This window comes from Pygocentrus nattereri, chromosome 24 (assembly GCF_015220715.1).
Source record: "Pygocentrus nattereri isolate fPygNat1 chromosome 24, fPygNat1.pri, whole genome shotgun sequence".
In the NCBI taxonomy this organism is placed as follows: domain Eukaryota; kingdom Metazoa; phylum Chordata; class Actinopteri; order Characiformes; family Serrasalmidae; genus Pygocentrus; species Pygocentrus nattereri.
This window is the reverse complement of record NC_051234.1, coordinates 25312591-25325081: the sequence shown is the minus strand read 5'-3', so window position 1 is coordinate 25325081 and position 12491 is coordinate 25312591. Positions and strand designations below refer to the sequence as shown.

Below are 12491 nucleotides of genomic sequence, written 5' to 3'. Positions count from 1 at the left end.
ATTCCAGGCCCCATTCTTACAAATTTCCAGCAACAACAGACTCTTCTGAGCCTCAATGAATGCTTGGGGAAACACTGCCACCTAGTGGCTGGACAAAGTGTAAAAGCAATAGCCTTGCAAATTCAAAACATACAAGAAAAGATGCAAATGACCTGCATGTTAAGTAATACATTCCTCTAGGCACAGGCAGCGTATACATGACATGCACATTACGGACAAAAAAAAAAAACAGATCAGCAACAATCTCCCAGCATGGCCAAGCTGGAAGCAATGAGAGGGCTTCCTTTTCAGCTATTCAGGGGGCCAAGCACCAAATCCATATAAAAATATAATTTTGTGAAGACACAAAAAAGTCAATCAGCACCGAAATAAGCAGACAGAAATAATGCAGTGGATGCATGAGAGGTGCATATTCATTCTGAAAGTTCATTCTTTTCATTCAACCCAAAAACGAAAGCAGTTCCAAATAAGTGTATGCTGTCGGACCACATCATATGGAAGCAGTCTCTGGAATGAAGGGTGTAGTAATATTTTAGGAATAATCAAAGGATTATTCCAGAAACGAGCAGTTAACTGCAAATTCGTCCCTCCACCCTGACTTCATGATTACACTTAAGCCCCTGTAGTTAGGTGTTTTGAATTTCCATATTCACAACCACGTTTAGAGCGGGGACGGCGGGGGTGACAGGGCAGAGGGGGGAGCAGCCAAAATGTCTACTGCACCTTTTATTAAAGCGTATGAAAGGCGCTGAAGGAAACCCACACCCTGTTTTCATTAGCTGCATGTCAGCCAGAGAGAGAGAGAGGGAGAGACAGAGACAGAGAGAGGGAGAGAGAGGATACTGCTTTTCTCTCCTTTTTACCTATGCACCTCATATTACAGCATGCAGCTGGGCATCAAAGCCACAAGAGGTTTATTCTGGAGCTTTTATTTTTTTTTGTTTCATTTTCAAAACCCTTAAAAAGCTTGCAAAAAAGAATGCAGTATATTATTAGAATACGATATGCTGGTATTCTTTTATGTTGATAAAACAGCCTCTTCCTACACTTCAGATTTATTTTTATTATATTAATCCTGCTTCAGTTTCACTAAACATACTGAAAATTACATTTCAGCACGGGAAATATTTCAAATTCCTTGCCAATAATAAATAGTTATTTTGTATATTTTTGTACCATCTGTTTCCACTCAGCCGATTTGCAAATGTCCCTCAATATGACTAAACAAAGACGCTTCTTGAATTTTTCGCTGGGGCAAAAAACAAAACCAGATGTTGCAGTGAACGGAGTGAAACGGAGAGAAATTTGCACATATATCAGGACGTTTCGATCCACACACCTTTATATATGTGTGCCTGGAAAGTCTGCCCTACTCACTTTCTGATACAGTCGGGTTTTAATAAAGGCTAAGAAATTGCACAGTTAAATATATTCTTTTTATTTCCTGGTCATGTTTATGACAGTGGTAATACAGAACGTACCATTTTCAACATAAATTTTAGGTTTATTATTTCTTTTTTATTTAATGTCAGTATATCACTTAATGGTTAGCATAATAATGTGTACCACATACATATTTCATTTTAAATTCAGCAGCATGGCCTTTTCCAGTCAAAAAAAAAATCATAATTCAAATCTGAGCAGCTTGTTTCCCCCAGCAGGATCTTACAGCAAAGACAAGCTCGACGATGTGCATGTAGACAGCAGCGGTGCAATCAGCTGACTGGCACTGTGTTTGTTAAAGCCATGCATAAAGCAGGGTGAGGAAGGAAGCTGGGCTTATTACTATGCAGAACCCTCGCTAAAACGCTACATGGGCAAGAGAGAGGGAGAGGAAAAAAAAGGACAGAAAAAAAAACAACCCAGAGATTTAAACACATCACCGCCCCAAAATGAGCGTCATCACGGCTATGGAGCCTCCGCTTGCAAATTGCATTTCTTAATGATCATTTGACTGCATTTGTCTGGCGCATCACTCTTCTCTCTGCTCATGCAAACGCCAGCCCTGTCCTGTCCTGCCGGACCAATCGCAGCGCGTGATGAAGCAATCCTGCCCCGCGCGTGATTAAAGATGATGGATCTCCTCGGCTGATAAAAAAAAAAAGAAAGAAAAAAAATTACCCAGACTGCCCACCGTAAATTTGCACACACCTTAAACGTCAGACCGCATGACACGCTCACACGTATAAAAGAAAGAGAATTAACGTGGCGGGATTAAGCCGAGAGGGGAATAACAAGGCGCCTCTTTAAAAAGCGCCTGTATATTACAATGGGCAGCGCCGGCGCTCCCCAAGAGAGCCGAAATAGTGAGCTAGAACAAGACATCCCTCATCAGGAACGGAGCAGAATTACAAGTGCAAGCGCCGAATTACTCAGCCAGCATGTCCACATTATATCACAGTCTTAACTGAAGGAAGCCTGGGATGGAATAATAATAATAAAAATAACAACAAAAACTAGGGTTCCAGTGCTTGGACCCCTAATAATAATGCACAAAACTCAAGAATTCACCCGCATTGCACATCATGAATGTGGATGAGAGTGAGTGAGGAGGATGGATAATAAACATGAGGATTCATGCAGTATGGTCACAGTCGACTTGACGAGACGCACAAAAAAAATGACAGACATTCAGAGATATTTACCAGTGTTTTCGGTCCTCACAACCGCCCTATTCACTGTGTGTTTGAGTGTGAGTGAGAGTGTGTGTGAGCCTAGCCTTCCTTCTTGGACCGCTAAAGCAGACAGGGGATAAGACAGTGTAGTGTGTAGTGTGTGTGTGTGTGTGTGGTGAGACTGTGTGTGTGTGTGTGTGTACACGCAACCATGGCCCCGAGACGCATGACCCACAGTGATGCTCAGGAGCCATTCAGTGACCTCCTGCCAGCCGGCCCCCGGTGATTAATTCCCCCTGCCCTTCACACACGGGACAATTCAGAGACGTCTGTGTGCCCCCCCACACCGAAAGCCCCCCCCCAAACGCCTTCCACAAACCCCATCTACTGTAACACATACACACACAGGAGCACACTGCCTCAACTGAAATACAAGCACACACAAAGGTTTGGTTTTAGTGCAATGCCAGGACTTATACGTATGTCCCACATGTATATATACATACGAGTATATACACATATATACAATCTATGCAAAAGTTTTAACACCCACGGTTTTCTCTAAAAAAATCCACAAAATATGTTTTTTGGCCAGAGGTATCGAATGTTTTGCATACAACTGAAACAAAACCTTCTACTTTCATTTCTATCATTTTTCAATTTTTTTCCACAACTTGAAAACAGCAGCTGCTGTTTATGCTGTGTCATAAATTAATGACGAATGGACCTATGAACATGATCAAAAATGACTACAATCATCTAATAATCTTGATACATTACTTACACTGAAGGTGAAAAATGCTTTTTCCTTCTCTTTTAAAGTAAAAACATTCACTTGAAGGGTAGGACAATCTAATGAGACTTTTTTCCAAGTGACTCTGGCCCACTGGTCCACTTGTCATAAAAAAGGGAAACAAACCTATATATACACCTATATGTATATACACATGTAACTGATATATATGTCTGTATTTGAATACACACACACACATATACATACATATACATACATCTACACATATGTATATACATACATCTACACATATGTATGTATGTGTATATATATATATATATATATATATATATATATATATATGTGTGTGTGTGTGTGTGTGTGTGTGTGGGTGTATGTTTCTGTGGGTGTGTATCTATTTGAACAAAAATGTAATGGCTTTGCCCTTTAAAATTTAAACACACACAAACAGCCACCCACAACAACACAAGCATACCAACACATACTTGATATGCAATACATATCACAGTATTTTATTTATCTGAGGATTGATAGCAATAAGTACAAAGGCTTTTTATGTTTTGCCTAGTGTACCGGACTAAATTCAGTCAAACAGCACTATTAATGTTTACTTTGTAATGAAATATGCAACTGGTCGGTGCTCTTTAAACACAAACAACATCCACAATATGCCCAGAAAGCTTTATTGGGAAGTAATTTATGATGACAATGATAAACAGTCATAATATCCACCTCTAACCTTTTTCGGGGACAAAATTTGCTATATTTCTGATTTTATACAGCTTTACAAGTAGATAAATAATGACTGAGAAAGCTGCAGAACATTGCAAATTAAGTTTAACTAAAATTAACATCCAGAATATCTCATTTTTGTGAAGAGGTAATCAGATCTTGAGGCAGGTAACTTGTCAATGAACTACAGTATATGACATTAGTAAATAATGTTTGCTGTTTACAAAAAACAAATGTATTAAAATACCATGTGGTGTCTAGCTAATAGCAGAGGAGCACCGATAACATATTTTTATAGCCAATTTTGATTTCTTAACAGGTAAATTAGCTGATGAGGTGAATTTGATTAATCTTTACTAGTCAGCAGGAAAAAAAATTTATTAGTTGTGATTTTTGGCAGCTTATCAAGTGGACTAAGCCTAGACTCGTGTCTAAACTCACATGAGCTCATGCCCAGCATACACAGACAAAAACACCTTTACCCAGCGTCTAATGAAAAATGGAGGCAAAGAACAATATAGCCCTAAAAAAGAAAGAAAAGAAATGATCACAGTGCACTTCATCAGTCAGTCAAAATGGAGGTTTGGTCAAGAGAGAGAAGCAGCCGGTAGTCGCCATCACAATATTTTCTCCCTCTAGACACACATCTTGCGCTTACACACGTTTTCTCTCTGACCACAGATGGCCGCTGCGCTGTGGCGACACAATTTCCATTTTCTGACAGACTGAATTATCATTCGTCTGCTTTCTTTTCCGGTTATGTGCTGGACAGCAAAATTTGAGGGGCTGCACAATGCAAATGTTTTTTTTTTCTAATTTTTTTCTCTCCTCAATCTGACACCATGACAGCGTAACTGGCCGTCACACAAGGACAGAGCGAAGAGAGCAATGTAGCGTCCAGAGGATATGAATTTCTGATCAGTAGCAGTAGCAAGCAGGCTGCTGTTGGTGTTTGGGCTTTACTGTAATCCTATTGGACAGAGCGCTCTGATGAAGACTACAGGACTCGGAGCCCCCACAACGGTGACAGCTAACAATTGCAGGCGCCTGACCATAATTTAAAATCGTGCACGCCGAGCAAGCTGGCCATAACAACAACCAGCAATTTGACTGCCGGAGTGGCTATGCAGATTATTCTAACCTGCCTTAGCCTTTCCAAGCCCTTTCTCTTTTGCTATTTGTGTTATTTAAATTACCACTCTGTCAAACACGCCCATATGAAGGCGTGATGTGCTGTTTAACAACAAAACACCTCTTAATGCACTCCGCCCCCCCTTGTATTCACAAAAAACTTAAAAAACTGAAACCTCCAGCTTATAGTTGAAGTGCCTCATCACAATTTTTTTTTTTATTTTAGATTTTTTTTTCACAAATTCCAATTTCCTCCATTTCAAATTGGCTGATGGGCACTGTTTTTGGGATGGTATTTAGTAGACTTTTTAACCTTTTAAATGGCCAGGACCAACCAGCAGATCAAAAGCTATACTATACATTTCTAAAAGAATAACTCAGTCAGTTTGATTTGTAGTCCATGTTGCTACTGAATAATAAGGCTTAGCATGTAATAAGCCTAGGATTTTAAGGTGTTAGTACCCAAAGCTCAAACTGTGTGCAGTAATTGAACACCTGAATGTTATTTGCTTGGTAGCAGGCCCAACTAGCATGTTAACTTATACATTTTAGAATTCCAAGTTAAATTACTTTCATATTTAAATTCTATGATTTAAAAGACTGGTTGTTGCCTCTAAAGTAAACGGCAACTGGCTATGTAGAACAATTAATTATGCATAGATAAGCTACAATATTTTGGTTCAGGTGTGGCAGCAGCATTCAAAAGCAGCATGAATATATATTACAAAATTGCATCAAAGATCAGCCAAAACAAAAATAATGCATTGACTGACAGCAGATTCAGAGCAAAAAACCACTGATGCTCATCTTGGCCGATTCTGATTGTGCCCGATTCTGATCGTGCATCCCTAGTTTACAGCGTTTCAGTTCACACTGTCACAGCAATTCATAAAATAGCAGCAACGGTTAATATGAGAAGTGAATCCAAATTTTTAACACAATAGTGTATGTTTGCTTTACATTCTCAGCCATGCTTTACATTTTTACATTACATACATTTTCTGTTTCAACATAAAAACAACAAAGCCATTAAAAAAAATAAACACATTTTCAACAAATCCATGTAATAAAATATGTCCTCTGCTACTTACACACACAAATGTGGTCTGGATTTAGAATCAGAATAATAGAATTTATTTAGAATAATGAAAAAAATAATTAATAACACATGCCTTTGTCATCGCCAACAATAAATGTGACCTCTAACTAAAACCAGTGTGGGTCTGTAAAAGACGCCGTTTAAAGCAAACAATGTTGCTGAGCCCTTCTCAATTGTTTCAGCACTGGAGTCCAACACATAAAAATCATGACAGTCTATGTGACACAGGTAGGAGAGGCTACAGTAGCCGTGGGACTTGCTGAGTACACACCAGTTGGCCAAGGCTATCAGCGGCTGTTAGCCCAAGGCAGACACAGCACATTCTTATAAAGGTCATGAATCTGGGCCATGTGGTCGCATGACCAAACGAACTTTGTAAATGTTATTGTACATGATGACCCGTGTAAAGTGAGGTGCTCTCAGAGCCACAGCTGGAGCTAATGCAGCCACAATGACGACAAGCTGTGAACATTAATGCCTCCCTTAAAGAACATCTACACTATTAAAAATAAAGGTTGCTGTGTGATGATGGTAAGACATGCAGTTCTAGAAAAGGTAAAAAGGTTCTTTACACTTCTCATTTAGATAAATGTTTTGTCAAAGAACTACACAAGTGAAAGAATGCTTCTACAGAGAAACAATAGTGCATCTTCTATGGCATCACTCCAAAGAAACCTTTTTGACACCTTTTTTTTTCATCTTGGCTGAGGTGAAAGAGCAAGGCCAAAACCAGTATATGTGCCATTTTCTTTTTTTTCACTCCAGCTAATGAAGATTCAGACTAAGTTTGCTACAGGGAGGCAAAGTTTTATTGCCTTATGTAATGAAGTGCATTGTACAGTTTGTAAAGTTTGGGCAAGATGAAAGGAAGACACTCTTGTATTAATTTAAAGACACCATATAGCCTACATTATACAAACCTGAACATATACAGCAGCTGCCAGGCCTGAGCCACCGAACAGGGCAAAACTTTAACAGAAAGAGTTATGAGAGCCCCTATTTATTTCAAAATATCTGCCATTGAAATGATAAAGAGTAAATTAGTCCAGCCAAAAATCTAAATGGATTACAACAAAAAGAAACATATGGAGCCAGTTTCACAGAGTCAGATTAAGTCTAAGCCTAGACTAAGCAATGCTGATTCACCACTGATTCAAATTGCAATTTAGTCCATGTCTGGGAAAACAACACTTTGTATTGTTTTATTACACAACAGTATAACCTAAGGATAGCCTTGGATAACCAGTTTGCACTGAAGTCCCTGTAGTTACTAAACAATAAACCTTAATATGTACTAAGTCAGATTTTAAGGGGCTAATAATTAAGTTTAAAAAATGTTACACTTTATTCAATATTCAGCATTTTTATGAAAAGGAAAGGCTTGTATGTTCTAAATATATAAGATGTTTTCATTTTTCTTTTCAATTTTTGCATATATTGACTATATTGACAAGCTTTCTTTCTGACCAAAAACAATAATTTGCATATCCTCTAAATGAATTCTGTAAATCATGCCATTTTCAAAAGACACCTGACTTTTCCAAGCCAACATACCTTAGGTAAATTATGGTAAGATGATAAGAACTCATATTAATTGAAGAATGAAATCAAAAAGCACTTTGTCTTTGACATTTATCCATATTTTGCTGAAGACCCAGACCCCAAAAACATTTAAATACCTAAAAGGCCTGTGACACGAATGATAGCAAAGTGATGTTCTAGTGCAAGTCAATTTAGCCACCATTCATTTACATCCATATTGTTATATCATTAAATATCTGGACATACAAATTATACTCATGTCAATACCTTAAATTTTACATCTAACCTTTTACTCCCACACAGTGTGGATATACCACCAAGAAAATCCGTAATATGAATGCAGTATTATAGCTGAGATCACTATATGTGCAATTTTGAGCTTATAGAAAATACATAAGAATTTGACTGGTTACATGAAAGGCTTCCTCAAGCATTTCTCTGAATCACCTTCAGTGAATCTACATGAACTCAATGCATGCACCATATGAATAAACATTGCAATTAACAGGGGCACAATTCCACCTTTCCTTGTGAAAAGGTTATACATATGGTTATACATATGCAATGTAGGTTAAAGGATGGAGGAAAGGACTCTTTTCCTTTCCAGAATTCAAGGGATTCAAATGGCTCTTAAGATGGCTACTGCTCGAGTGCTCCCTAGTCGCAGACCACATTAAAGAACATCCCTTGCTGCATTTGGCCATTTGAATGAAACACTTCTTATAAGTAAAAAGTTTGAATCTTAAATAGATTAATCTTTCAGCGTCCACCCTGCTCACAGTAGCCCTTATACAGTGACCTGAGTCTTAATGTACACTGTGAACTTGAGAGCGTAAAGCCGTTTTTGTGTGGGTTCCTCATGGTGGCAAGTCATCCACAGAGACGAAGTAATGAATGAGGCGTGCGGCCGTGGATCCTGTGCTATAAAGGATATTGTGGAGGGTGATACAGTTGAAAGGCATGAATACGAGGTGCTGGAGGGGGCAGTCAAATCAGCACAGTTTGCTGGAGTGAATTAATTCACCTGAGTAGTGTGAAGGCAAGAAGCTCTGAATATTAACAGGGCTCTTATTGTAATTGTATGATTAAAGTTATTCCTGGACTCCAAATAAAACCATTATTTCTGTATTTTTACACTCCACTTTAATCAAAACGTTGGGTGACATATTTATATATTTATGCCTTTGTTGCTCATCGGCTGGTTGGGGTGGGGAAGAGGTTAGTAACTTGTCACACTGGCAGGAAGCAGGTAGGGTGATGTCACTCTGATAAAGGACTGACAACGGCGGCCAATCAAAACCCATCTTTCGTCTCAGCAGAACCCACATAAGCATGGGAGTGGGTGATTTACAATATGGAAAAGAATTGCTCCACATCGGAAGCAATATTAAAGGAGGTTAAGGAAATGAGATTAAGCAGCAGGCTGCATTGGTGCATGGGTACAAGCCCTGGGCCCGTGCATCAGCAGACGCATTAGACTGATGAAAGCGAGGCCACTGATCAGAGTTTGGAGATGAACACTTGTTAAAAAAAGGGGGGGGAGGAGGGTTGCAGAAAGAAAAAAAAAAATCAAGAAAGCAAGAGATGACAACATCTGTGGTGTAATGAAAGCGCATTGTGCTGGGCCAGATTGTATGGAGGCACCTAATCAGATCCTGGACAGTGGGAAGGGGTGCTGGTGTCATTTGGTGAAGCTCTTTCCACTATTGTCATGATGGAGCAGCCTTCAGTCTGAGGCCCGTGCTGGATGATGAGTGTCTCACACGTGAGGGGTTATACGAAGTTCATGTGAACGAATGAAGTCCATTTCCGAAGAGTGCGATGAGAGAGGAATACAGCCACTGTTTTCAATTTACAGCTCAGGCAGAGGAACGCATGTCGGGGAAGAAAGGGAGGGGAAAAGGAAAAAAAACCAACAGAGTTTCCTGCAGAGGTGGCTTGCAACCCACCAAAGAATGTGCTGGGATCTTCACCAGAATGTGCCAAGATGAATTGTGGCGTCAGGCTCAGTTTCAGATACATTAGTCAAATTTTGTGGCAGAACTTTCCTTAACCCTTCAAAGTCGAGAGTCATTACTTTTGTTTTGTCAAACGTAATTATGTAATTGCATATTTAATAACCTAGTGAGTTACATAATGAATTATATTTACATTCTGTATTAGTTGGAGTCAACGAATTCAACGTTTTCCATTTGTTTCATTATCAAGAAATGACAAAACACTGTTTCTTAATTCCGTAAAACAAGACTGCACGTACAACTACAAAGTTTCATTAATTTCAAATTATTCAACCCCTGAAAAGGCTCATTACATACTAATGTTTATTCTTAAGTAACTATCAGAAACTTCAACACAAACTGGTTGAGCTATTCTTAGGGTATACAACTGAGAAATAAAACTTTCAAGCCCTGGCTACTTTAGGAGTTGAGCCCTTAAAAGTTTTGTCAAGAAAAGACAAAAGCAAAGCAAAAAGTACACACAGTGGTGCTTGAAATTTTGTGCTTGAAGCACAGTACACACAGTTTGTGCTTGAAACCCATTAAAATTTTCTATATTTCTGCATAAATATGACCTAAAACATCATCAGATTTACAGAGAAGCCCTAAAAGTAGATAAAGAGAACCCAGTTACAGAAATGATACAAAAATATTATACTTGGTCATTTGTCTATTGATGAAAATGATTACATATTTGTGAGCGGCAAAGTATGTGATCCTGTAGGATTAGCAGTTAATTTGAAGGTGAAATTAGAGTCAGGTGTTTTCAGTCAATGGGATGACAATCAGGTGTGAGTGGGCACCCTGTTTTATTTAAAGAACAGGGATCTGTTAAAGTCTGCTCTTCACAACACATGTTTATAGAAGTTTATCATGGCCCAAACAAAGGAGATTTCGGAGGACCTCAGAAAAAGAGTTGTTGATGCTCATCAGGCTTCTCAAGAATCTCAAGAGAAGGAGGATCATGCAGCAAGACAACAACCCTAATCACACAAGTCATTCTCCCAAAGAATAGTTAAAGAAGAATAAAGATAATGTTTTTGAATGGTCAAGTCAAAGTCCTGACCTTAATCCCACCTGAAGTGAGCAGTTAATGTGAGGAATGCTGCCAACATCCCAGAGCTGAAGCTGTTCTGTATGGAGGAATGGGCTAAAATTCCTCCAAGCCGGTGTGCAGGACAGATCAACAATTACTGGAAATGTTCAGTTGCAGTTATTGTTGCACACGGGGGTCACACCAGATACTAAAAGCAAAGGTTCACATACTTTTGCAATTCACAAATATGTAAAATTGGATCATTTTCCTCAATGAACAAATGACCAAGCATAATATTTTTGTGTGATTTGTTCAACTGGGTTCTCTTTATTGAACTTGTGTAAAAATCTGATGTTGTTCATATTTATACAGAAATATAGAAAATTCTAAAGGGTACACAAACTTTCAAGCACCACTGTATGCTCATGAATTCTGGCAATTTCTTATGCCAAAACAGTAGTTCCAGCAGTTCAGTTGTTGTTACTAAGCAACCAGTGATTATCATGATGATGAGAGGAAAAAGAGAAGACACACTGTAAACGGTTCTTATGAAGAAACAAAAGTTACCCGAGTTGTAATAACACCCTCTTATGGAGAATCTTCATCCTGCTAAACATGGGTAAGTGAGTGACAAACCAGGTGCTTTGCATCTAAAAACAGAAGATGAAACAGAACATCATCTATTCATGAAGAGAAACATACTATCAATTGAAAATTGTTGAATGCTTAAAAGTGAAGAGCAATTACTAAAAAAGTACAACTGTCTTTTGTTGTCATCTACAAAGTTTTCAGGCTGGACTCATTTGTGCAGTTTGTATAAACATCTCTGTGAATGTCGAACATATTTCCCTTCCTAAATCGCAACGCTGCCGGTTCTGCGTAAGACCACTATTCAGAGACCTGTTCTTATTTACCTGCTGATTTGAGACATGAGCCAAGGCCGGGTCACTCTGCAGCCTCCTTGCAGCTCGGCCCATCCCAACACGGCAGCACCTCAAATTACCACAGGCATCCATGCAGCCAAGTCTAAAATAACCAATATCACCTCATTATCCTCTAGGTGAGAAGAAATATGATTGGTGGCAAATTAAGCTGTTACATCTCCACCGTGCTGAAATATGGAGCGCAAATAAATACGGCTGGGGGGGTGGGCTGGAGGGGAGTTACGGCAGGGTTTGACTTTATCAGGAGACATGCTGGGCTCCAATCTCCCACTGCCAGGTGGGTTATTTACCTCCTGAGCACACACTGCAGCAACGAGGCAGTGAGGGACTATCTGTCCCAGACACACGCCTGACAGTATGCCACACTGAATACACAAATGCATTTAAAAAATCTGCTTGCATTCTCCCAGACACAAGACATGCGCTGTGATTCTTAGAGCGCAAAATGCAACATGCATCTGAATATTGAATTAGCATCACTGCTCATTTCATTGGACAGACAGGAGACCTAACACTTGGTATGAATGGGACTCCTTCTAAGATCAAGGACGTTTTACAAGGGTTTGTTTTGAGGGATCTGTGTGCAGAGAAGTGGCCAACTTCACCGTTTAGAAATACCCATGCCAGATTTTTAAGTACTT

General features: G+C 39.1%; 1 protein-coding gene across 1 annotated transcript in view; it reads right to left on the bottom strand.

Moving 5' to 3' along the window:
* Window positions 1-2712, bottom strand: part of zfhx4 (zinc finger homeobox 4) — a 348201-nt gene extending 345489 nt beyond the window's left edge. The window contains exon 1 of the mRNA XM_017716581.2: window positions 2646-2712. The gene's annotated coding sequence lies outside the window, so the exon portion shown is untranslated. The remainder of the gene's footprint in view (window positions 1-2645) is intronic.
* Between the last annotated feature and the right edge of the window lie 9779 nt (window positions 2713-12491).